The sequence below is a fragment of the Temnothorax longispinosus genome, chromosome 8 (genome assembly GCF_030848805.1).
Source record: "Temnothorax longispinosus isolate EJ_2023e chromosome 8, Tlon_JGU_v1, whole genome shotgun sequence".
NCBI lineage: Eukaryota > Metazoa > Arthropoda > Insecta > Hymenoptera > Formicidae > Temnothorax > Temnothorax longispinosus.
The window spans coordinates 1,371,295-1,396,405 of NC_092365.1; the positions used below are offsets into that span (position 1 = coordinate 1,371,295).

The 25,111-nt window shown below is 45.7% G+C and overlaps 1 protein-coding gene and 1 long non-coding RNA gene across 5 annotated transcripts in view; one reads left to right on the forward strand and one right to left on the reverse strand.

Annotated features, from left to right (window-relative positions):
* LOC139818107 (LIM domain only protein 3) overlaps positions 1 to 25,111 on the forward strand; it is a 71,403-nt gene that overhangs the window by 27,085 nt on the left and 19,207 nt on the right. Inside the window, exon 1 of one of the 4 annotated variants that reach the window (XM_071786614.1) lies at positions 21,995 to 22,341. The exons of the other annotated variants lie outside the window; for them this stretch is intronic. The gene's annotated coding sequence lies outside the window, so the exon portion shown is untranslated. Of the gene's footprint in view, positions 1 to 21,994; positions 22,342 to 25,111 lie in introns of those variants that run through there. 4 annotated transcript variants of the gene reach the window in all.
* Positions 1 to 25,111, reverse strand: part of LOC139818111 (uncharacterized) — a 182,604-nt gene that overhangs the window by 25,737 nt on the left and 131,756 nt on the right. The gene's annotated exons all lie outside the window — the stretch shown is intronic.

Genomic DNA, 25,111 nt, shown 5'->3' on the forward strand with positions numbered 1-25,111 from the left:
CCAATAATTTCAAGTTTTTACGGTTGAATCTTGCGCGAGACACCATTTGAGCGGGCGAAGTAATACTCTCTTGTACTTGTACCTTTACTCCGTAGTCTTTTTATTTCGCTCACAAATTAAAAGTTTGTCATATACGTAGTCGAGCGTAATTTTTCAAACTAGCCCGGAGAGCATTTTTTTTTATTCGTTACACGGGAATCGCTTTGGTATCGGCTGAAAACGGATTGCACGGCTCAAAGCTAAAATTACGGGTGTATCGGCCAATCACGCGCGGCACGAAGAAAAAAGGTATTGACGTTGCCGATATGCACCGTGGCCAATGTGTTAATTAGACGGGTTTTCTTATGATCTGGACGCAATTACCGGTTTCTCCCCTCCCCGCCCTCCTCGCAACATCGAAAGAGATAGACGATCCATCGCCGTCCATCGGCAAAGAGCCGTTTCTTCCGTGAAAAAGAGACGTGGCCGGCCGTTCGGAAAGATTCAGATAATTACTTTCTCTTCTCGACCGCACGCTCCGGCGAGCCCGAGCCCGAAACAACCGTATCTTGCGGTCATGAATTTAATTAAATATTTTCGTGGCCGAATGTGTCCGTTCGGCCGCGCGATTATCTCGCTGTTCTTTCGCGCGCGGAGACGAGGCAATTTACTTTTTTAATCTCCGTAATGAATTAAACGCTTTCCCCTCGGTCTGGCTGCTCGCGGTGCCGGCCTCACTCCAATTCCGACACCAACCCCCATCGTGGTACTCCATTCCGTTCTGCACCCCTCCCCCTCCTCCCGTCTCCTCCCCCCTTTCTGCCACGCTGCTGTATTAGCTTTTCCGATGGTTCTTCGTTGCCCATTGAGCTTTGTCGGTCGCGATAGATATGCGCGCGTGCAGCTGTAGAGCGATATTGGTTGTTCGGAAAGAGCACAATCGCGATAATACGCGCCACCCGCAAATGGCCGGCGTGAACAGAGAACAAAAAAGAAACCACGCGCCTTCCGAAACAATTTCTACTTTAATTGCTTAAACTTTTGTGCAATGCTAACGAAAGAAATAGTAGATTTAATTTCGGAATTAGAATTTTTGAAATAGTCCAAGTGGTACTTTCCAACATTATTTATTGACCATTGACTTCTTTGATCAATTCGAAATAGATTTTTCCTTAATAACAATGTCAAGGGGGCCATAGTTTCTAAATTACAAGCAACTGAAAATCAAGAGGATTTTTCATGGAACTAACAAGTTTGAAAGATGCTAAAAGATAGTAAAACCTTATTCCTCATTTAATTCCAAGTAAACTACTTTAACAAATTTGTAATTTAAGGATTAGTTACAAAGTTATTTAATGTTGAAAATTGGAAACTTACGACAAATGACTTTACTCAACTTTACGCTAAGGAAAAATCGATCCCACATTGGTCAAAGGATCTATAAATGAAAAATAGGTGAAAAAAATCTGCTAAAGGTCTAAACACTTCAAGTATAAGTTTTAAAGCTTAAAATCTCTCACGTATTTTTTTTAGATTATATTTATCTGTATATAAAAAAATCTATTATTTTCCTCGTCCCCCTTTCTTCGCCATAAAAGCTTGGCTAGAGTTTAATGATGCGATTCGCGGTTCTCTTCCATTTGCCCGATTGTAAAATTGACTCGGTGTCATTCAACATGCCGTTGCTGCGGTTTTCTCGATCAATCCTGCCGGCGCGAAATCGGTGCTTTCCGATGCACTCGACGATGAAGAGGGAGCCGTGTCGGCAAGTATATACCTCGCGTTGTCTGCCCCTTCTCGCTCACGGATAACAATCGGAGTAACCAGCGGGAAACCACGAGGGAAGACAGTAAAAGTGGCCGCGCATCGGGAGCGCGCGTTTCCACCCTCGCCGCGGAATCTAATTTCGTCGAATGTCATCCCCGAGACTCAGCTCGGCGGCGATGCAACGATCTGCATTCGAGCGCTCGAATCGCTCGATAGCGATTTCCAGCTAGCGACTAGAAGGAGGAGGAGAAGGACGTGGGGATGTTGAGGGGTTCGGATAACGGGGGTGGATGTGCTGTCCGTTTTCCGAGGAAAGAGAAGGAAAGAGAGAGAGAGAGAGAGCGCCTCGTCGAAGTATCGAGCCCCTGGATCGTGCCAGCTATAATATATTTTTTATCTGATCGAGGGGATCGTCTTTATGGAGGGTGTTCCGTGCAGGCTCCGGGCAGCGGAGGTCTACCGGGTAGCGCGCACGTATTACACGAACCGATGTCCAGCCTTGTTTCGGAGTACAGGAATGCTCAAAAATATCGGTAACCGTACCAATACCGGGTGCAGAAATGTCGGTATCGAAAGTACTCGTTATCCGGTTTAAAGTATCAATATTTCGGCGATCCCTCGATATTCTTCCTCCCCCCTCTCTCTCTCTCTCTCTCTCTGTCTCTATCTCTATCTCTTTTGGTACTTTCGCTTTCGAACTCGTTTTCACACGTGGACGTACTTTAACTCTGATCCGTAATCCCGCATCCATTCGGGACGCGCGCGTACTCTGTGGACTTTCGTGAGTTGCGCGTGTTTGCGTACGCAGCCGCGTATTAGGGACGGTGTATACTGATGGCTGCTGTTTCCCCCGAGCTAATGCGGGCGAGCAACCCTTTGAGCCACGAAAATACGGGGCGAACTTAAAAGCGTGCGAGAGTGCTGGGTGAATACCAGGTCAGGATTGCCGCATTTGTTAAAAAAAGCTGCAATGTAAAGCGACGGTGCGTCACGTTGTAATAAATCAAATAATAATCTGATATTTTTTTAACGGAGTCTTAAAAGCGTACTGCAGCTTCACTAAACATAACATATGAACCATGCGAAAAAAGAAATTGAAAAATTCAGTTGGCAAGTTCCGCGCGAATCCTGCATCATTGGATTTCGCATAAATCCGACTTTTGAGAACGAACGCCATAGCAGCAATGACATCGACGAGAGGAATCTACCGGGTGATACGCGCGCGTATAGGAAAGCCGGAGGGTGAAAGGGAGCGAGAGGGACGCGCGGAGGACAGACGGAGATGGCGGGTGGCCGCGGGGGTGGGGTGCGCGGCCGCTACGCGAGGGGGGACAGGCGGGACGGGGCGACGGTCGGTATAGGGGATTGAAAAGCAATTTCCCCGCGACGGGGATGCGCGGGATGTGGGCCGAGCTTTATATTAATGATCCAGATATATTATCGGACGTGACCGAAATTGCTGTCAAAAAACTCGGATATTGGAGCGAGTCGAGATCGCGAGACGGTTCGCTCCGTTCCGCTCGCTCTCTTCCTACACGCGCGCTTACATGTGTATACGTGCCACTATGTGTATACACGCTTCCGCGCGAGCACACACGTACACGCGCACCTACACACGAGCGACGTGGAAAATAGCATCGATCAAATAGCGCGGGAAAAGTCGGGACTTCACGGCCGCTTACGCGTTTTTTGTTCATGCTTGTAGCGAAACTGTCACGACGACGATGGATCATGAGCATCTTATTGGGAACGCTCAATCCTACATGATTATGTTGGTTCTGAAGATTAGTTTCTCGTACTGAATTTTCGTAACAAATAGACATACTTATATTGCTTATACATTTCTGTCATCGATATAGCGTGATAATGGAAGGATAAGCTCGGACGGTGCATCAATTACGAGGCTTTTCGAGGGTCTTCCGTTTTCATTTGGAGAAGAGAAACGTTGTAGCGCAGCGCGAGATGTTCTCATAACGCGCTTATCGAATCCGTGCGTGCGTGTCGAGTGCGCATTATAGCTGGATAGGCATTTTAGGGACGGCCGTTTATGCGGGTACGTTAAGTAGGGAAACCTGTCTTGCCACATGCGTATCCGGACCATGTCTCATGCGAGTCTGTGATAAGCGCAGCTGCAACGCAGCGCGGCGCGCTGGCGAGCGTCTCAAGAAGATAACACTTACGCGCACACATCCACCATGCGTGCGCTCCGTAACATAACGCCCGTGTCCCTTTGCCGGCGAAGATAGCTCGGCGATTAGCGATTAAGTTCATTACGCTCGTTAATGAACTTTTTAGCGTAATGAGTGTGATGTGGGGAGGACGGTAATTGACCGTCGTTGTGACTCAAAGAGATAACATTTGCGCATACATCCTTATGCTCATGTGGTCATTGCCCGCCAGGATAAAGATGCAGACGTTAATTAACGAACATTACTCGATCAGCGTTTAAATCGTGTTAAAACGTTCGAGGTAATCAACGCGATGACGAACGATTTTCGTCCGATTTTTCCTGTATCGCGCGAGTTTTTTCGCAGCTGAAAGATTAACGTGGATAATTATTGGTTCAACTCCATTACGCCTGTTAATTTTTTAGCTGCACTCGGAAAAATGTACACGATGCAGGGAAATCAGGCAGAAATCGTCGAGCATTGCTTTTATAATTATTAATAGCGAGCTTTTCGACGTAGCAAACATCGTTTAAGTTGGTACTCGTTAATTAAGTTCCGCGCTACTCAATTCATTTTGTCATTACGAGAAACACATCGTTATAAGAGACACGTTTCGAAATGTTTTCAGTTACGGGAGGACAATGCGGAGATCCATGAATAGCCCGATTATACTATAATGAGGCATCGATTATATCGCTTATAGACACTATGGGGATTCGATTCCCCGGTCGTTACACAAGCGGCTATAATGGTGCCGGGGTTAGTGCTCCCGGTCTCGATTCCGGATCTCAAAGATCGCTTTTCGTCGGTCTCCGTATTTACATAGCGGAATACACGGACTTGGTAATACAGCCCCGTTGACCGCCGTCGGTTGGCCGAAGGGTAACGAGCTTGCCTGTCCAGCCGGTCGTTGAATCGGACGTCCACAGTGTTCACCATCATCAGGGAAGGCGAGGGGGAGGAGGGGGGGGAGAGGGAAGTGGTAAGGGTGGCGACGTCGAGTCGACTCACGGGCGCTGTGTCGACCCGGTAAGGTGCTTGGATAGGCGTAGCTCGGATTTCCATATCTGGGTGATTGTAATGCACATTTATTAGCTGGTAACGAGAACGGGCCGGAATTAACATTCGGTCGGGCCAGGTTGCCCCGAGTATTTATATTTATGGCCGTTGTGTCCCTAATGCGATTAGCTCGACTACGTGTTTCTCCCTTCGTCAGCCCGTCGCGTCGTCGTGTCGTGTCGTGTGTTCGTGCGTTGGAAGGCTTCCGCCTCTTCTAGCCAATCAGGTCTGGCAAGCCGGTCGCGTACGCGTATATCGACGCATACACGCTTTTAAGGTATCGCAAGTTGGAAGGTAGTCGGCGTTAACTAACGTCGTTAGCATTCACGTTTTCATAAATTGCTTGCCAATCATGACGCTTTTATTACTTCGTTAAAACGTATCCAGCGTGAGAAGTTGATAAGTAAATTGCTCTTCCCTCTGCCCTTTCCGACTTAATTCGTCCTTCGCATTTCGGTGATTCATCCGTAAAGTAAACGCTGGCAATTTATCATTTCCATTATACCTTTAGATACCGTTAATTTCTCATCTGCGCGTACAGGGTTCTCGTATATGAGTATTTAAATCGTAACCCCTAATGGACCGAATGAAACTGTTTCGCGACAGACTACTAATCCGATTGATTGTCTCCACCGAGTGGAATGCATTCCGCCCGATGAAAGCCTCACAGGCCGCGCCGGCGATAGCTACAGCTAAAATGTACGTCGAGTCGACGTATCACGGGCGACAGTAAACTTCCACTATCGTTGAGTGCAGAAAAACCGATCCTGCCGGGCGAAGTAGCAAGGGAGACTCTTCGACCGGCACTTTGCGCGACGCTGCAGCGTCGCCGTCCTCGTGGAAATCGAACGTGGCGTGGCGTCGCGGCGAGGCTGAATCGAGTGGCGGCGGAGTGAGATACGGGGATGGATGTGTCGGCAGAAGCGGATGGGAAAAGACGGAGGGAGGGGAACGAGTGGGTGAAAGTGGTTTGTCGAGCAGCGCGAGCCACCAGACGCGGCTTGGCAACCTCGGGCCAGAGAGGGGGGGGGAGAGAGAGAGAGAGAGAGAGAGAGAGAGAGAGAGAGAGAGAGAGAGAGGATAAAAGCTACTGTAGAAGATAAAATAATAATAGCGCGATAATGTAAGATGGGACGGCTAAAAAGAACGTGTTTTGGCTCTCACCGGATTGACATGTTAAGCTGTGGTACTGTGACCACAGCTATTAATGAAGAGCCAAGATTTTAATATTCAGGACAATAGAAATTTTACGCACGAAAATTCAGTCCGCTTCCTCCCGATTGAAGGAATAAATTTAAACTCGATTTTTCGTCGATGAAAATTTCGATGCTATCGTTATTCGATAAATCACTTTCATTCATAAATTCTGTAAATAAATCCGTTGTGGGTAATAAGTTTCGAATTTCCTATCTTGTTAATTATGTTATTTATTAATATTATTATCATTATTTATTATTGTCGGAAAAATAACAATAGTACGAAATAGTTACACGAAAAAAAAAATAATTTTGTCGAAATATATAAAAATTAGGATATAGATACTAGATACCGATCTGAAAATAATTATGTTGAATTATCAAAATAATTATAGAACACTCAAGCATGATAATAATGTTGCGAAAAGTTTTGATATTCTAGCAACCAGTTTGAGTGTCCTATATAGTTATTAAGATGGTCTAACATAACTATTTCCAGATTTGTATCCAGCTAAATTTTTCTGGAAAGGATACTTTTGCTTTTAGTAACTACTTTTCGAAAAATGGAATTTATTTGTCGATGTAAATTTTGTTCGTCCACGCTTGAAGCAAGTCCGTTCATTCGTGCTTGTTCGCGCTCGTGGCTTGGATCCACCTTTAGTCGGACTACGGCAGTAAGCGCGAGCAGAACAGTAGACAGATTCGAGCGAGAGAGCTCCGTAGAACGGCGGACAGCGGGGATGGAAGAGATTCTACGTGGCGGTCGCGAGGGGCACGAGGGCCCTCGGAGATCAGTAGGTTGGTCGAGGGCTGTGGGTAGGGCTATGTCTGTACTTAGTTAGCGGACAATGCGGCCTCTAATGAACAGCCAGGGGCGCCCGATGCGGCTCGGCGCGCTGTGGCGCCGCGCCTCGATGGAGCAACCGGTGGAGTGCGCCGACCAGTCTGAAACCGTCAGATTGCAATATACGCGTTACATACCGACGTTAACGCCGCTAATGCGACGGCCGCGGTGCGATACTCGGAAATCGCATAACGCTCGTTAATGCCCGTTCTTCTGTGCGAACTCAATCGACATATCTCTCATCAGTATCTCGCGGCGCGTCGATCATTTTTGCGCGATTTTATTGCCTTATCACGCACATCGTAGTACAGCGGGGTTGGTCTTCGTCTAAAGATAACACGTTTAATGACACATATTAATCAAAGAACTCGCATTGAGTCGCGTAAATGCTGGTCGAATAAGATTTTCGGTCAAGTCTACCAGAGATTTTCTCGCACAAGTTCGATTAAAGTTTCATCCTAATTGACACTTTGAAAGAATATATATTCAATTCAGCAGTTTTCACAATATTGCATCACCGTGATGAAAATTTAGATACGGCTTAGCATGTGCCGTTACGAGTCTTTTTAATCATTACCGTAACTGGGAGAAGGAAATTGACGGGCGGGAAAAATATTGCCGTGAAGCTCAGCGCTAACGTCGCCGCGTACAATATCGACTCGATAGAGAATTAAGTAGACGGAGGATACGGAAAAAAACGTGACGCGGAATGGGCGGGATTGAGTATCACTGGCTGCCGCGACGGTCGTAATTAGATTCAATTGTCTCGCGTTAAATCAGTGACTGCGCCGCGCCGCGCCACGCCGCGTCGTCGGTTCCCCATTCCGCGTGTCTGTCCGCCGCCGTCCTCTACTCCTACGATGCCGGCTCATTGAAATAACTCGGCCGCGGTTACGTACGTACGTAACGTAACGCGGAAAATCGAGCGCGCGCGCTTCGGTGCACCCGACTTGAAAGAAGATTCCGCCAATGGGTACCGTCCGCGCGTCGGAAGGACACCGATTCTTCGCCGCGTTTCTTTGTTGCGCCGTTTTCCGCGAGTCGATTCCGCCCGCGAATCGCATTTACGGTTTTTCCATCCCGCGCATAAATAGCGCGGGGAACGTTCCCATCAGCTGTAGCTACCTGCGTTTCCCTTTCTCGCGAGCGACGTTAGCTTAACGTGAAAGCAATCTTATTAAGCGCGATTTTTCCGATTAAAATATTAAATGCGAGTAAAGAAAAAAAAAACGATAATTCAATTGCGCGATATGGCGTGCAAATGCTCGAAAATTATCGTCGAATATAAAATACGGTCTTTGCGAATTATAATTTTAGATTGGCACGTAGATCGGCACGCTGAAACGACCGATTCGTCGACGGCATCCGGCACATGCGGGTCATTTAAGAACCCGCGTCGCCCGCTCCTCCTCGAGAAAAATTCTTTTGTACGGCAATTTGACGGGAATCAGCGTTAACGATCCAAATTGAAGTCATCAGGAGAAACGCGGGTTGTGGGAGAAAAGGCGATGGAGGGAAGGCTCGGAATCGATCGGACGATGATGTGCGGCGTCCGTTCCGTTCGAATCTGCCGAGTGGAATTAATAAGAGCGAATTAATAACGAAACATACCCTCCGCGTAGTCTCTCCCTTCCCGCCTTCGTCCGCGTTTCCACCGGCTTAATCTCTTTACGCGGCCACTCGGCACTCGCCTATAAAAGCGGAAGACTTTTGCAGCGCGAACTCGCCGCCGAGTTTAATGAAAATAGTTCTTACGTTTTTACCTGAGGATCTCGGTCGGCCCTGAGGTACGAGGGGAGGTAGGGAAGGAAGGTAGGGAGAGTACGACTTACGCGTGGTCTCTTAACGAAGATTCTAATTAAGCGAATCTTTTATTAGCCGCCGCTCACTATCGCGATTGCCGGGGTTTTCCGCCGTTACATTACCCTTTTACGAGAATATCGATATCCCCCGGAGTGAAGAGATTTCGATTAGCCGCGGATGAGCAGAGTGTCGCGGAGAATAGTTCAGAAGAGGGATACTGTCTTTGATTAAATGCGCCGTTCGATTTTACGTCGCTCACACCCGGCGTGTCTTGCGTTTACAATTCGATTTCGAAAGGCAGTTTCGGATATTATCGCGATTATTCTTTCTGTCACTTGGTACCGTCGCTTGCATTATTATATCGACGATGCTACCAATCGTGCATAATTTTTCAAGAATACTTCGCACCAATTCGATCGGCCTCGGGGGCCGGCAATATTGAAAATTGCAAACTACACACAAGTTAGCTCCCGATAGATAATAACGCGCCTTAGAATTTCGCACGGTGCAATCCATCAAGTTATTACACCTCGTCTTATCGTATCACTTTTCGTTGAAAACGCGAAATTAGCGTATCTTAGGCTCGCGTCCTATCGCCGTAAAAAATCAAGAGTGCGGAGAGGAAGGTAGCCCGAAGAAGAGGGACACTACTAAAGGTTACGCGACGAAATTTCCATAATTCCAGCTTACAGAAAACGACAGGTTTTAACGTTGATGTTCAGTTTGTAACGGGTGTATTATTTTAAGTGGCGCTGTCTGTGTATAATTCGAGACCCGCGGTGCGCGGACGAAATGAAAAACGATGGAGGACGATGGCGCGAGGAGGACAGAGAGATAGAGAAATTGAGAGTGAGAGGAGAGAATGCGCGAGAGAGAGAGAGAGAGAGAGAGAGAGAAGAATGGAGGGGCTGAGGGTGTGGGAGAAGGTCGACGCGGTAATGGCATCGTCATGTCGCCAGCCTCAAGCTCCAGTGATTCTCAATCGCGCGAATTCGTTCGCCGGATGTGCGCGCCGGGCGCAGGGGCGCTTTACCACGTGGAAGTAAAATCCTAGAGCGAGACAAGATTGCACTCGTCGCAAACATCGTGCTCCCTACGACGCAGGTGCGACATTTAGAAATTTAATACGAGCGCTCCCGTTGAAATAAACACGCGCGAACACCGACGTGATGTGTGCACTTGCAGGATATGTTTCGCGATCGACCGATTCCCGTAGCGTTGGTCGTCTCGCCGGATACCAAGATCCCCCAGTCTTTTTTCCCCGTCTAATTGTCTGCGTTTCACTTTGTATCCTGATCCTACCGCCTCATTAATTCCGACGATTAAAATCGGGAGCCCGCGTGGCAATGCCCGCGTGCAGTTTCGTTGAGAATGCTGTTGTTCATATCATTCTTTTTTAATTTGGACAAAGCAAAAAAATAGTCGAATCAAGATGTCGGAAATTTTGGTATGATAATTTGATCATTTATACACTATAATTTAGAATCCTATTAAGGTATCGCACTCCTTAATTCTAATAACGAATTTTCTATAGTTAATTTGATTAGATAACTTATCAGGAGTCGAAATTTTTGCGCAATTTAAATACAGTGAAATCGAATTCGATAAAAATAAAAATTAAATTCGTCAGGGCGCCAGGATTGAACGGCATTACGGAAAACGCGGATGAGAGAAATCGAGTACGTGAATCGTTCCGTGGAACCGCTTAGTCGCTCTTCCCCGATACCGCGGCGATGCCGATGGTTAATTCAACGAAATTTACCGACGTTTGTGCGCGGCCTGAATAGCGTATAAATTTTACCAAGCGAAACGCATTACTTTCTATTGTGCCGTGTTGCGGTCGTCCTCGCGATACGAAAATCTCGCCCGACCTTTCACGATGATCGTCTCGTTTTGCATCGTCGGTGTTGCATACTGGCGAAAGATGAACAATGAGCTGTGAACTGCGAAAAGTAATAATAAGCTTATACATTGATTTATAGTCAATGACAGATCTCTTTTCGGAAAAAAAATTTAGTAAAAAAACACAAAAAGTGATAAAAATTTTGCCCTATCATTATTGATAATATATTTATATATATTCAGATATATTTTTAAACATAAGAAAAATATAATTTTTAATTTTATTATTTCAGATATATATTTTTTACGTTATATTTTCGCTCAGATATATCCAGTATGTCTATAATTACTGAGTGTCCGTGTGTTATTTATTTTAATAATATTTTAATTATAATGTATTTTACATTTTTTCTCTGAGTATGTGATTTAGAAAGAAGAAAATTTGAATACGTGCGCGCGCAGATTTTTCCATACAGTTATTGTTTAATAAGGCAGCTCGTTCATTTTATCGTTCACATCTCACGGCTCGCCGCTTATCGTTTACCAATGTGCACACGATCCTTATCGGCGATAAGGCCATGCAGGAACGCGGCCGGAATTTAAAAAATCCAGGATCCCCGCGACGGTAGCCGGATGAGTGTATTTAGCGATAACTGCCGTGATATTTAAGGAATGATCGGCTCGCCGCTGATGACGCCCCCGTTAATGCGAAGGACGGGGACGGTAAAGAGAGATCGTGCGGAGTGAGAGGGAACGAAAAGAAGGGTACGAGGACCGATAGACGTAGGCGCCGTCCAAGTTGCGCCGTTGATTGCACCACAAAGGGTGCAATTATGCGGCCCTTCAGCAATCACCGCGCATTCTGCCCGCCATTTGACCCCTCCGGTTCCCTCTCCCCTGTCGTCTCTCCGGTCTCCCTTCCCGCCCAGGCTCCCAGCCCTGAAACCAGCCAACCCGATTTTGTCCCGTAACCCGCGCGAGATATATCGCTCGGCAAGCGGGGGCTATCGCATCTTTTTATTTAAATGCACCCCGTCGACGTGTCGACGTGCACCGGCCAACCTGAATGCAATCCGCGCGGCGTCAATGTGATTTAACCCATTGCCGTGTCGGCGGCGCCACGAAGAAATATGTTAATGAGCGATTGTCGCGCTTCCGAGATCGGGGATGAAAGACATTCTGGGTTGGAAATTGGGCCGTGCACAATGGAGCCTGGAATTACTGCGCTTTCTTTTTACGAATTCTATGCACACATTATACATATTTGCCGTTGATTTTTTCTGCAGTGAAAATTTGATTGAAATCTACCTTTCTCAGAACTTTATAATGTACAAATAAAGTCAGAAATTCTTAATCAGCAAATGAAATAAAGTTAGTAACTTTAGGTTGAAATAATTTTTAAATTTTTAAACCTCAATATTACATGTCACGAGTTTACAATTCCGAACTTATTACGAATGTATAATCTTTAAAATTAGATAACACAAAAATTGTCGTTTACCGAAAAATACTGTTCTAAATATCCTGGCTTAAATTACAATTTTTAATACGCGAAGTGCATAAAATAAGTATTTAACGACGATGTAGAGCATCTTTCCGGTTAGGGTTTCTCCATATCGTATATAATACTCTATTACGGCGACGTGACTTTAACTCGCGTCGTTGGCGTGCGAGATCGACGTAAAGGGCGAGACGCAAGAAGAAAACGAAAACAGGCCGTGAGAGAGAAAGCAAGGGGCCGGGACGAAGAGGGTACCGCGGGAGATATGTTCCAGATGTTTTCCTCGGTTTCTGAGCAAGTTCAGAGTCAAGTTGCCAGACCGCGGTCTCATGGCATGACCAACGTAGGCAGGAAGTGCCGCATTAAAGTCGTTAATCTGCGCGCCTTTGTGCCCTCTCTTCTCGTTTCGCACATCATCCCAATTTACGCTCGATTATCATTAGGACTTAATAACCTAAATCTTTTAAAAACTTTTATATATATGAAAAATACTCTGAACTGTTAAAATATTTTTATCGTGTTTTTATGACAAAAGAACTTTGTAAACATTTAAATGAACATTTAAACACACGTATATTATAATCTCTTTATATATATTTACAATATATTATCACCTGGTAATATTAGGTAATGTACAGTTGACAAACTAAAATACAAAAATTATAACGATACATAATTAATATTAATTATCACATAAATTAATTTATCTTTGAATATATAATGTCGTCATTCTTTAATAATGCTATGTTGAATATTAACTGACGGCAATTATTTTTTAATGGCTCAATAATTTGTTAACACGATAACTACTAATAATTTCATTATTAAATATGACCACGCTGGCTAGATTTATTATTGCGAGCATTTCGAGCCATCCAGCGATGTTAATTTTTAAACGTTTTACACGCGTTCTTATTGCTGATTCTTTATATATTTTATATTTTAAATTGGGAAGGGAGAGGCGAGGCATTGCAGGTAATGCAGGTATATATCGAGAGGCGAGACGTTCGCAGTAACGCGCGAGCAAACCGAAGGGAGCAGACGAGACGGAACGGAAAATGCGGATGTAGCCACGGCTTAAAGTAAATTTTGAAAACGGCTTCGACGGTCCTCGACGGAAATCTTTCCCTGCGGTCCGCTTCCGTAATCCGGGGACATTAATTTGTCGGCGGCGGTAAACTTACGAGCGCCAGCCGTAACGTTTCCCCCGGGGGACTTTTTGTATTTTCTCAGAGGTAAGTCCCGGGAGGGCGGGACTTGCGACGGTCTGACAAAATTTTACGGTCCCGTACGATCGACAACGTTGTGTGCGTCGCGCAGCATCCACCTGGAAATATCGTTCCAATAAGTGCCGTCAATGGCGCGCGGATACAATGGGAAATTAAGCGTCAGTGTGAACAAAACCACTTGAAAATTTATACTTTTGTTTCATTTTCTGATCGATAACTTACAATTTTGTTTGAACATCACGTGAGTTTGTTTTTTAAGGATGAGAGGTCCCGATCGAATGAGCAACTGTAAGGATTCCCTCTTCGCCATTTAGAATTTCAGCCTACTATATTTCCCCAAAGGTCTGTACGTACGTCTAAAGTTTGTGCGCGCATTATGCTGGCATTAGGTTAATATCGCGCGCAGCTAATGCTGCCGTAATTATGGTAATGCTATTGCGTTTATTATCGTCTGATCATAAGCGTCATTATGTCCTCTCGCAGCCGCCATTTTCGCAGCGTATAATCCGACGCCGTAAAACACTAAACGCAAATGTTTGCGGAGAGGTTGATTATCATAAGCGCGACGGAAACGAAGATCTTACGTTCTGTGTGGCATCAGGAATGCTATAACGATTACCTTAGTGCACGTGCCGTTGCTGTACACGACGTCCCAGCGGATTAAAAGTGAAACTTGATCGATCCGGCGTTCGCGTCTGTTTCTCGTATCGAAAATCATCTCCCGTTTATGAAATTTGCATGTCGAGTGTGAAACGAATAATTCTAAAAATTTGTCAAAGGAAGAACGAGGAGCTAGGTTATAGCATAAGAAATATACTCCACTTTTATGGCACTCTTTTATAAAGCAAACATTTTTTGATATATATAATCCAGCGTTATATATTATGTATTAAAGTGATATCATTCTTTTATAAACGTTTCAGTTGTTGAATAATATTTGCGATTTCTCAAGTAATGAAAAGTTAGGAAGTTTGTGTAGAACATAATTTCAAACTTTGATACAATATTGCAAAAGCTGCAATGTGCAATATAAAATTTACAGTGCAGGAAAATTTATATTATGAGAAGGATTTATATTAGCGTTCACATAAAATATAAATAACATCTTGAGGCCGCAGATATACTTTTAACGTAATTAACGTATCGTCGCGTCTCGCGAGAAGTATATAAGTAACTCGGTGATTGGACTTACAATCGAGGGCTAAGTTCGCCGGGACCGAATCGGGGAATCGGCGTCAAATCTCGCGGCCGTCTCACTTCCTCCGAGCGACGCGGACGGCGTTTAGCGTCGAACGGTCGCGTATCAGTGCTGTCGGTGGCAGAGATCCGAAGGTGGGTAGCGGAGTCGGCGAGCGGGAGCGGGACCCCGGGGGTGGAACGGGCGGTTATTGCCTGTTGGGTGATTTATCTAGTAATACTAGCCGACAGGCCGCGAGCCCGGGGCATGGGCAACGGAGGCGAACCCGTGGGCTTCTAACCCCCTACCCGCGGGGCGGCCAACCACCGGCACTGGTGGAAATTAAAAACTCACTTTATTACACGTCTCATTCTACGCCCTCCTCAGTCCACCCCCTTCGGTCGCTTCCACCCCCGATCCCTCTGCACGGCCTCTCCTCTCTTCGCCACCTCCTCCTCGTCCGTCGTGCTACCTCACGCGTCCTCTTTTCTCCTCTCTTCACCCTCCGCCCTCCACTCATCATATTCCGCCGCTCTGGCGGCGCCTCGTTCGCGCGGACCGACTTAATATGAGGCCGGCTATACCTGATGGAACGAATATTATTAAAGTTCGCCTGCACGCGAAACCGGTGAAATATCGCCGACCGCCCTTCTCCTCTTCCTTCGACCCTCTTTGCCCTACCCGATTTCCCCGCCGACCTTTCGGTCCTCGCGACGGAGAAATTGGGCATCCTCTAGTCGTCGTTTCTCTTCGCCAACGGTCTTCATCGTCTTGTACCGTACTAAATGACACTTGGGTCGCAGATATTAAATTAATAAATACAAAAGTATAGCGCAATGGATGTTATCCGATATAATGTTCGTTGTTATACTTCGAATTAGAATATTCAATCATTTAGCAATTGCGATTTAATCTGTTGCATTTCCGTGAACAAACAGTTAAAGATTTCTAACTTAGTTTTCATAATTTCAATCGATACGCGATATACTTAGATTGTAACGGTTACGCATGTAAAAGCGTTACAATTGAACTGCGAAAATCTTGAGCTTGCATCATTTGAATATACGATTTTCTGTGCGGGAAAGTGAATGTATGTATGAACGTGCACGCGACGGACAGACGTTTATGGGGCTCTCGATGACATGGCCGTCGGTATCCGGCTCGTTTTATTAATGTCAATAAGGCAATTATTGCCGGCGGGCGGCGTGGGTCGGTATCTCGTTCATACCGCCGGCGCGGCGCGCGGCGTGGAGAGTTACCTGTCTCGGCTGCCGATGGCTTCGAGCATGCGTTTAATCCTGCATACGTCGCGTCGGAAAAGCGAGCGGGATTACTCGCTTGTTTCGGCGTCGGTAATTACGACGGACCGATCGATCGATCGATCAATCAACGGATTCGTTGATCGTAATCGCGCCCGCGCATTTAGATTTGGCGAAGTAATCGATTTCGCGACCGCATCGCATTACGAATTTAACTACACCGATTAGGTTCCGCTAATGACCCTCGACGCTGCTCCCTCGCGGCTGATCGGACGGTAATTACCGCGACATCGCGGCATATGGCACTTGTATCACGGAGGGACATTTTATTCGTCGCACCGTTTTTTTTTCCTTTTATTTTTCGTAACGGAACAGAAAACGCGGGGAGCAAGGCCGAGTTCACCGGTACTTGAACGCTCGCGCGTCACTCGGCGCAGTCGCTGAACGAGATCTGAAGAGGGTTGAGGGAGAATAATATAGGAAAGAGGGGTTTCCCTAGTCTCGCGCGGGCTAAGCAATATCCATCCACCCACATGCTTGCCCGCCTGTCTGTCTGCCTGGCTTTTCGGTGCCGTCGCCGTGTACAGGCGCGCGTCCAACAATTTATTCATTACTGTCTCGCAAATACCCTCGATGCGCGCTCCATTATTCCGCGTTTCGCGATTCGCATTCGCGCGAACGGATCTCGGTGTGAAGGCATGGCGCTCGAATTTTGTTCCCTCTTTACCCCCGGCTGCTGGCGGGGATAGGAAAAGTTTTTCGTCGATCTTAAGGATTGACACGCGTGTATCTTGTAACCGTTGTTCCGCGCTGTGCGAGGTACCGGCAGTGTACGCGATTCGGAATCGCGGGGATGCCGCGGATAAGAATCCGACCGAAGATACGACCGAAAGGCAGCTTACTTGACGAGTATGTAATCGCGTGAGTGCTCGTATACTCTCGCAAGTAATGCATTAGCTGGTAAGTGATTGCCGGAAGGACAGACTGCTTGCGAACCGGAGCTTACATTGAACAGTCATACTTATCCTTCAAGGGCTTATTTCTCACTTATTTCTCACTTATTCTTCGCTCGCTCTACATGTATAATGAGATACATAAATGCGACAATGCAAGGTTCATATATTGATACTATAACGAAAGAGGTAATTTTTTAAACGAAAAAAACAAATTCTTGTAGAAAAGTATTTTATTTTACACTTTCTTTTGACATTAATATTTTATTCTACACATTTACTCTTTCATTGTCTTAGTATAAATTATTTTGCATAAAGATAGCTTGGAAAATACTGTGTAGAGTGATACATGGTATATACAATGGGAAAAAATGCGGTATGATATATATCTAGGTGAAACACGATATACATATGGATAATACGCGATCAATCATTCATATTATTTTTTATCGCTTTTGCAATATATATCGTGGTAAAAAGAGCAGTTTCATGAATAAGTTCGTTAATACCCACGGAGATGATCAAGTATTAATCCCGTTGCTCGGGATGTATATCGGAGCCGACGCGGTGTGGAGAGACGACAATTTTGCAGAAACGTAGAATTTCGAAGGATTTTACTATTCGAAAAGTACTGCCGGCACGGGAATACCTCGGTAGACGCGGCAGCTATCCTGAAAGTCTCGGAGATAGCCCGTGGTAACCTCGCGCGCATAGCAACTCCAAAGACGTATGTCGGTTTGGGGCAGCGAAGGCCCGCGGAGGCCCGGCGCGGAGGGAGTAAAAATTTCACGGAGTGAATAAATCAGGGGACGCCGCGGCGGAGTGGCGCTCTTAGTTTAAGTACATCTGGCACGGCATCCCTATCTTTCTCTTTCTCCCTTTTGCGTTCGACTTTCTCGCCGTTTTCTCGGCGTACTCTATCGCGAATAATGCGCGAGGAAAAGCGATCCTGTCCCGCGTTTCTTGCGCGTGCACGCCGTTTCGCGAGTAATAAGATCGTCCGCAACCGTTCTTTGCGCGAGGCGGTAAATACCTTCGACTGGATAGAAAGAATCGTATTACGCGGTCCAGGAAACTGAGGATTTCAATTTCACTTGAGTGTGTAGATTAAAATGGCGCGTGAAAATTGATGCGGATTATATTTCATTCCGACGCGAATTAGAAATTTACGAATAGTATTATTTAGGGAACGTCTGCGTGTGTGTTCGAGATAGCAAACGTTGTTTGCGCAGATAGTGCTTCAATACTAGAAAATAGTGAAATTTGTGTGCGGTTGGTTCGTATTCGTCGATTTCTCAGGAACGCCGTCCTTTATGTCCGAAGAACAGGATTGATCTTTTAAATTGCATCGTGTTTACGGTCTGACGCAATATATTATATATGTGTATGTATATATAAGGAGAGAGAGGATGGAAGAGAAAGAGAGAGAGGGAGAGGAAGGGAGATTGGAAGCAAGCGAGTTTGCGTATCTACGAGCAATGTGTAGATCGCGACGTGTCAGTGAGGGAGTTGGAAACGCGGGCGGGCGGGCGGGCGGAGAAGGTCATTCGGGAGGATGGCGGCTCATCTTGTAATGGACTCAGAAGACAGCCGAGTCGGCTAATGGAGCCCTGCTCTTCCAGAAAAGCTCTTAGTATCCGCGCCGCGCGAGCGTCGATGCTGTCGGGCTGCGTCACTCCAAATCCGCAGCATCCCCAGTGGTTATTTCCGCGCGCGCAGGTGCGAGGGACCGACGAGCGCAGATTTAGAATACTTCCCTTTCCCAACGACGTTATACAGTTTCTCGGGGCTATCGTTATCGTAAAAAATTAAACAAATCGGACACCGCACGCGAATATTGATGTAGATCGACAAATTATTAGAGAATTGCAAAATATGCTATTTAAGATTCTCAACTCTAAAATGATTTTTTATTTTTTACATATGTGAAAGATATATTTATTGTCTTATTATTTTATTATAGGACATACATACATATTGCGATTTTTTAATTCATTCTATCATAGAATCCGAATTGAAACGAAATTCTTTTCAAAGAGCTATTATTTCCTATTGCAATCGCATGGCATGAAGCATTGTAACTTGCGCGCGTGTGTCGCTTTCTTCAAGTTCGACGCGGAATTTATCGTCGCGCCGGCGCGACGCAGCGCGTCGCGTCGTTAAATGCTTTTTCGCGAGATAAGGGCATCGCGAGCGCGGTCGGCGAGAGTGCCGCTTAGTTTAATACACGTAACGCTACTTTCCGCCCGCTTTTTCTATCAAATGCTCCGCGCCGAGCTCCAACGGGGTTCGAAGTAGTATAAGTCGTGGACAAAGTAGACGGCGTACAGAAAACCTCCATTAAAGTCCGTAGAAGTGATTAGTACGCTCCCCATTCCTCTTTCCCGTCCCGCCCTACCTCCCGTTCTGCTCTTGCCCTTCGTCCTACACAAGCACATACATCCTCTCCTTCATGCACACACACATAACACACACGAGTACGTGCGATACCCTTGTCCCTCCCGGCACCTTCCTCTCTCACTTTTCGTCCCGTCTCACCTCTTGCAATTCCAGGGCTCTCTCGCATTTCGTTCTCTCCTTCTTCGCGCGGTAGAACGGGCAGGCTTTGGAAAACGCGCATTTCGCGATACTCGTGGGAGAACTATTATCGAACGTCGTATAGCGATTTTGGATTTGCGACAGTATACGGGACGCCGCGGGGCGTTGCGCGCTCTCTGTCGGCTAGGGATTCCCCGCTGAATCTGAAGCTGATACCAGTCTGATGAAAATCGGAGCGCGCATCGTTTTCTTTCGCCGTGGCCTCTGAATTTCCTCCGGTATTAAGTACCTCGGTAAGCTGGCGTGCATTTTTAATTACGGCATTCAATAACGCGGTAATTAAGTCGTCAATTAAATTTCTGTTAAAGTGCACCTGAGATTAATTGGCAAAATAAAGTTTTATTACCTATTTACACTCTCGAAACTTATTCGCCGTAACTCTTTAATTTTCAATATTAAACAACTCCGTAACTGTACCTCGGGTTTGAAGATTCGCCGAGGAAACGTCGACTCGAAACTTATCGTAGGTCTCTTTAAACCATCCGGTGTAAAAGCGCCTTTTACGACGGCGCGGCCGTCGTCGGAAATTTTTCGTTGAAAATATTGGAGCAGCCCCCTATTTTTTCTGATGACGACATCGAGATTAACGCGGAGTGTAATATAAGCATAAAACCGGATAAAATCGCGAAGCTCTTTTTCTTCTCTGAAAACATTACTTCCTGAGAGGTAACCTAAACTTCCCGCGGTTGTACGATAGACGTAACGTCATAAATCAGCCTCTAATTAAAAGAGACCGCCGACCATCGGCGGTGGTGATAAGCATGGCTTAATCCATTTCATCGGCCCGGGGTATATGGGAGTGGAAAAAAAAGGTCGTAGCCTTTCTAATTTAATCTGGCGAATGATTCCGTGATTCTCGAAGCCGGCGGCAACCCTTTCATTACTTACGTCCCCACCCTGCACCGCGCAACCCTCGCGGCTCCTTGCCTCCTCCTTCCTCTCCTCCAACGATTCCTGCACCCCCTCGCGCACGGGCGCCACCGTGAATCGGCGCAGAACACTAAATCAGCGACCGGTGTAATTTTTGTAATGGGAGGTGTGGCTTCGTAGGGGTGGCAAGCGCGTGTCCGCGAGGTAGGGGTTTCAAGCGAGTGGAGGGGATATACCACCCCTGCATCGGCTTGCGTGTAGGTGGTACGGCAGGGTGGAATTTTCGTAGGGGCGAATGTAGGGGTACCCCGTCGAGCGAGACGCGCCACGCTGGAGGTTAATCCTCCACAGCTATTTCACGATCGTCGACGAGCGTGATCCTCGGTGATCGTCGAATAGAAGGATCTTACAGAGCCCTCGTACACGATTAGCCTCACTGTCAATCTAACTATTGACTAATAATTAATGATCACGTCATAATCTCTCTCATGTTCTGTACATATAATATTTACACTTTCTTAATTATATATATACTATACAGCTTTTATTTTCTTGAAAAGGATTAATTGTACAACATAATGAATAATGGTTTTCATATTATTTTGATTTTATTCTTATAATGTAAATTCAACTATCGGAACAGTAAAGATGTTTCTATTTTGTAAATTATAAAATATTTAAAAATTTCCAAAACGAAAGCAGTTTATTATAATTATAACAATTTACATATATAATAAATCGATCAAAATTTTTTTACTAATTTTGACTTACTAATATATATATTTTTTAATTATATGTACAATGCGAAAGAGATACGTTGAAATTCCGTATTATTAGTCGAGTTCGGAATAACTTTTTTTGCAGTTAACACATTTTCTGTAAGTTTATTACATCGATCTTTTGATAAATATTCCTGGGGAAAATATTAATATTGCTAATATGAAAAATATTAGCGTGAATGAACGAAATTCTTCTACACGAGAATAAATAATATAATCGATTTTTTTATTTCTTTATTTAGTTGGCCCTTCTGTCGCATTTGCGATCAAATCGGCAAAGTATCGATTCATTACGTATTCATTATGATAAATCGTTGATAATTGAATCCCTCGTTCAATCGTGATTACGATCGCGCACGTCCCTTATCAAATCCCGGACAAAGTTGATTCTTACCCTCCGCGGGACGTCGACAGGCGCGAAATTAAAAAGAAACAAACACCGGGCGCGCGGTACCATAATCGATATCCTCTCGCAATTCGACGTCGTCTTCACTTCGTGGCGGCACGTCGTAGCGCGGCACGTTCCATCCCTTCCGTCGATCAGCCACCTCCTGCGCGCTCGCTCTTCGTCGCCGTTGGAAATCGAGGGCTCATAACTCGCCGTCCTAAACGCGCCGCCTAATCGACTGGAGTGCGGCCGCTATTCCGAATCGGGGTACATCCGGCGTGATGCCGTGCGGGGGGAGAGCTAAATTGTGCGGTGGAGTGCGGATAGTTGAAGGATCGACGCGCGCGAACGAGCGGCCGGGGATGAAAGCAAGGAGAGGGAAAGAGGGTGAGAAAGAGGGAGAGAGAGAGAGAGAAAGAACACGCGCGTGAGGGGTAGTCGTTGGTGGTGGCATTTGCGACGTGGTAGGGAAAACGCGTAGGGGTATCACGAACGACGGTGGCAGAGGCTGTCGAGAGAGGGTAGCTAGGTGATGGTGGGGATTTATCACTCTCGGTGGCGTGCCGTGGCCGCACGCGGCACTCGGCAGTTTACAGTCGACCGCCGAAGCGGCGGTCTCGTGGTACTTCCGGTGGGACACTGCTCGACGCACGTTACCTCACGCATGCTTCGTCCCCGCATACTCCGAAAGTGCGCGCGGCCGAAAGAGTTGTAAGGAGACCTCGTTCACGAGAGCATTCGTGTAGAATCTTGGCAGGATCGATCGATCGTTCGGTAATTGATCACCGATGGAGAAAAACGATCCGTGGACGGAAGTTGGTGGCTGTTTCGCACGTCTTGTGCAGTGTCACGTGACGCGAAGAACTTAAACGGAGAAGATCGCTGCCTCGCAACGAAGCCTTCGCCGTTTCCCAAGCGATTGTTGACAGGTAAATGCGATTAGAGATCACGATCAGATCGGTATAAGACGGGCGAGCGGGGAATAGAATGGAACTTTGATGAGAACTTTAGATCGCGTCGAGATTTGATTAGCCTAACAATAAGTGTAAGGGATCCGAGTGTAATTACTCAGTTCGGTGCTAGGTAACACTTATCGATCTCGATCTCGCGTCCTACGCGCAGCGTGGTGTTTGCGCGAAATGCATTTACGAAACATAAGATGCGGAACGCAGGATGAGAGGAGAGGAGAAAATAAAACGCGCCGATAAGATCGCAGCCAGGGTATATAGACGGTGTATAAAATGAACGTGCATTTGCTAAAGAAGTCGCGTGAGAGTCTCGCGTTAATTATAAACTGTCTTGCTTTTTAGCTTGGCAGATAAGCACGCGCTGGCACACTTCTGTATAGTCATTCACCCCCTTCTCGCGCGCTTGCATCTCGCGCGAGGGTCCCGTCTCTCATCGACCGACGTCTGTTCCAATTACCGGTCGCGTTTTAAGGCGATTCCGTTGTAGGGCTGCCGTTAGCCGTTAGCCGACGCGGATTAACTGCATCCTTAGAAATGACTCGTATAGCTCCTTTACTTCGTGATTCCTTTGTCCCGCTGAATCGTCGTAACGGCGCGTGATTATCGACTAGCGCGCGACTGCGAGGGAACGCGATTAATTGACGACGCCAATCCTTGAGACGTTTAATTAAAATTAAAGAGAGACGTTTAATACGTTTTTATTGCGGCGGTTAATTAAATTATTTATTCATCGATATATAATTCCTTTACTCCAAAAGTAACGTGCGCTTCTTTCGCAGCGAAAGAGAAAACTTGCGCAAAATTAAATTTCAGTTTATATCTCTTTGCTTTTAAATAATATTCTTGCTTCGAAAAACTGATATTGTAATATTCAAAGTCGATGAGGTAATTTCGTCCATTTATGACAGTCGAGATACATACGTTTCTTCATTGAACCGTCTAGTAGTAATGTCTCAGACGGATGCTATGAGATTACATAATGCACTATGTATGAATCGTTTTCGAGATATCGTCATCCAATATGCAAGAGCGAGCCGGTTGTAGCGCGTGACAAAGCTTTCACGCAGATTAGCGCTAGGTGCAATCTCGCGAGCGATTCGTCGAAATGGCATGTTATTATATATTCCTTGGAATTATTTTTAAAGCTTATTACGCGCGAAATTACCAAATTATAAATATATTCTTATTATACATAAAAGGAAGGAACCCATCGATTTAGGATCTATAATCGATTAAAACCAATAAACTGTCCGTGATAAAAATAGTCGCGTTTCCTTAATTCAAGTTTAAATATTTTACAGAAAGATATGTGTCCTGCACTTTTGAAAAACGTATCGTCAACATAAGATCTTTATTTATGGCGTAATGTGCATTTTCTGTTTTACTTGGCGGAAATTTAATTAGAAATTTAATTAACGAATTATCGAGCATCAGAGAAGCCTTCAGCTTCGATTAAGAGATTGAAAAGAAAATTTCAGTGGATAAATACCGCTGATGAATCTCTTCGTTAAAGAAAACCGGAAATATCGCCGTCTTCAATCTTCCTCTCTTTCTTCGTCTTCTTATAAGATAAGATACAGATGCATCCTTCTCGCGTAGCCACATAACGCGTTTCATTCTCACATATGTCGTCAGGCGTCGGTTGAAGTCGAAATAATGAAGCTAACTGTCTGTCCGGACGAGCATCTTGCCCTGTTCCTTGAAGGCCCGACCGCCTTCTTCATCAGCGACCTTTCCTCTCCCACCTCCTCTTCTTTCTCTTCATCTTCCTTCTCCTCCTCCTCCACCGTCGCCGTCTCGACGTCCCACCGAGAGAACGTCTCAACTGTCGGCCACCCGCGTGTACTCGTCCGTTTGAATGCCGATAATTGGCACTAGTTTCAGTCGGCGGCGGGCTCGTTAGCCGGCCGGCTAAAGAGAATCGCTTAATTATTTCGTTTGAAGTTGGCTTCCGATAGGAGGTAGGTAGGTACGGCTAACGCGCGCACGGATAAATCGAGAAAGCTTGTGCGAGCGCGAGACCTTCGACCGGGCGCGTTTGTTTCGCACCGACAAATTGCCGCGGCTAATTAGCCTCGCGGGCTAAAAGAGGAGGGAAAGGTTGCTACTGCTGCTGCGGACGCCCTAGCCGTTACTGCCGCTATTTCGCCGGGTTTATTACCGTGGCTGCTGAGTCAAAACTGTGCCGCGCTGCTTCCGCCATTGTTTCAAAAAATTTCCCCCGCTGCTCGTAAAAAATGAAGCGAATTGTTACCAGTTCTTGATACGATGTACGATACGCGCCTCTCAAAATTGACTGGTTATTTGGCAGTTTTCAATGGTTTCTATACAAAACAGATAGCTTTCTTTTTTAATTAAAAATTGCAGTGAAACTAATATATACAGCAGCAATAAATAGAAAATAGATAAATTTAAGTAATTCCCATACATTTGTGTATAATGTACATCGTTTATAAACTTCGAGATAAAGGCCCGGAGGCAAGTATTTGTTGCAAGTGTTCTTTTATAAAATAGCAGTAGAAGTCTCTTTCGCCAAAGCAGACCTTTTTTTTCGCAAATGGCATTTTCCTCGTTTTCCGGACATTATAGCGTGCTAGCGGGCCGCTGCTATAATTTAATAACGCCGGGGCGCGCGTAATGCCTTTCGACACGAGTCAGCGATAATTCCGCGGCGAATGTCCAATAAAAAGCCACTTTGCCCGATCGAAATATCAAATGTAATCCTCTTAAG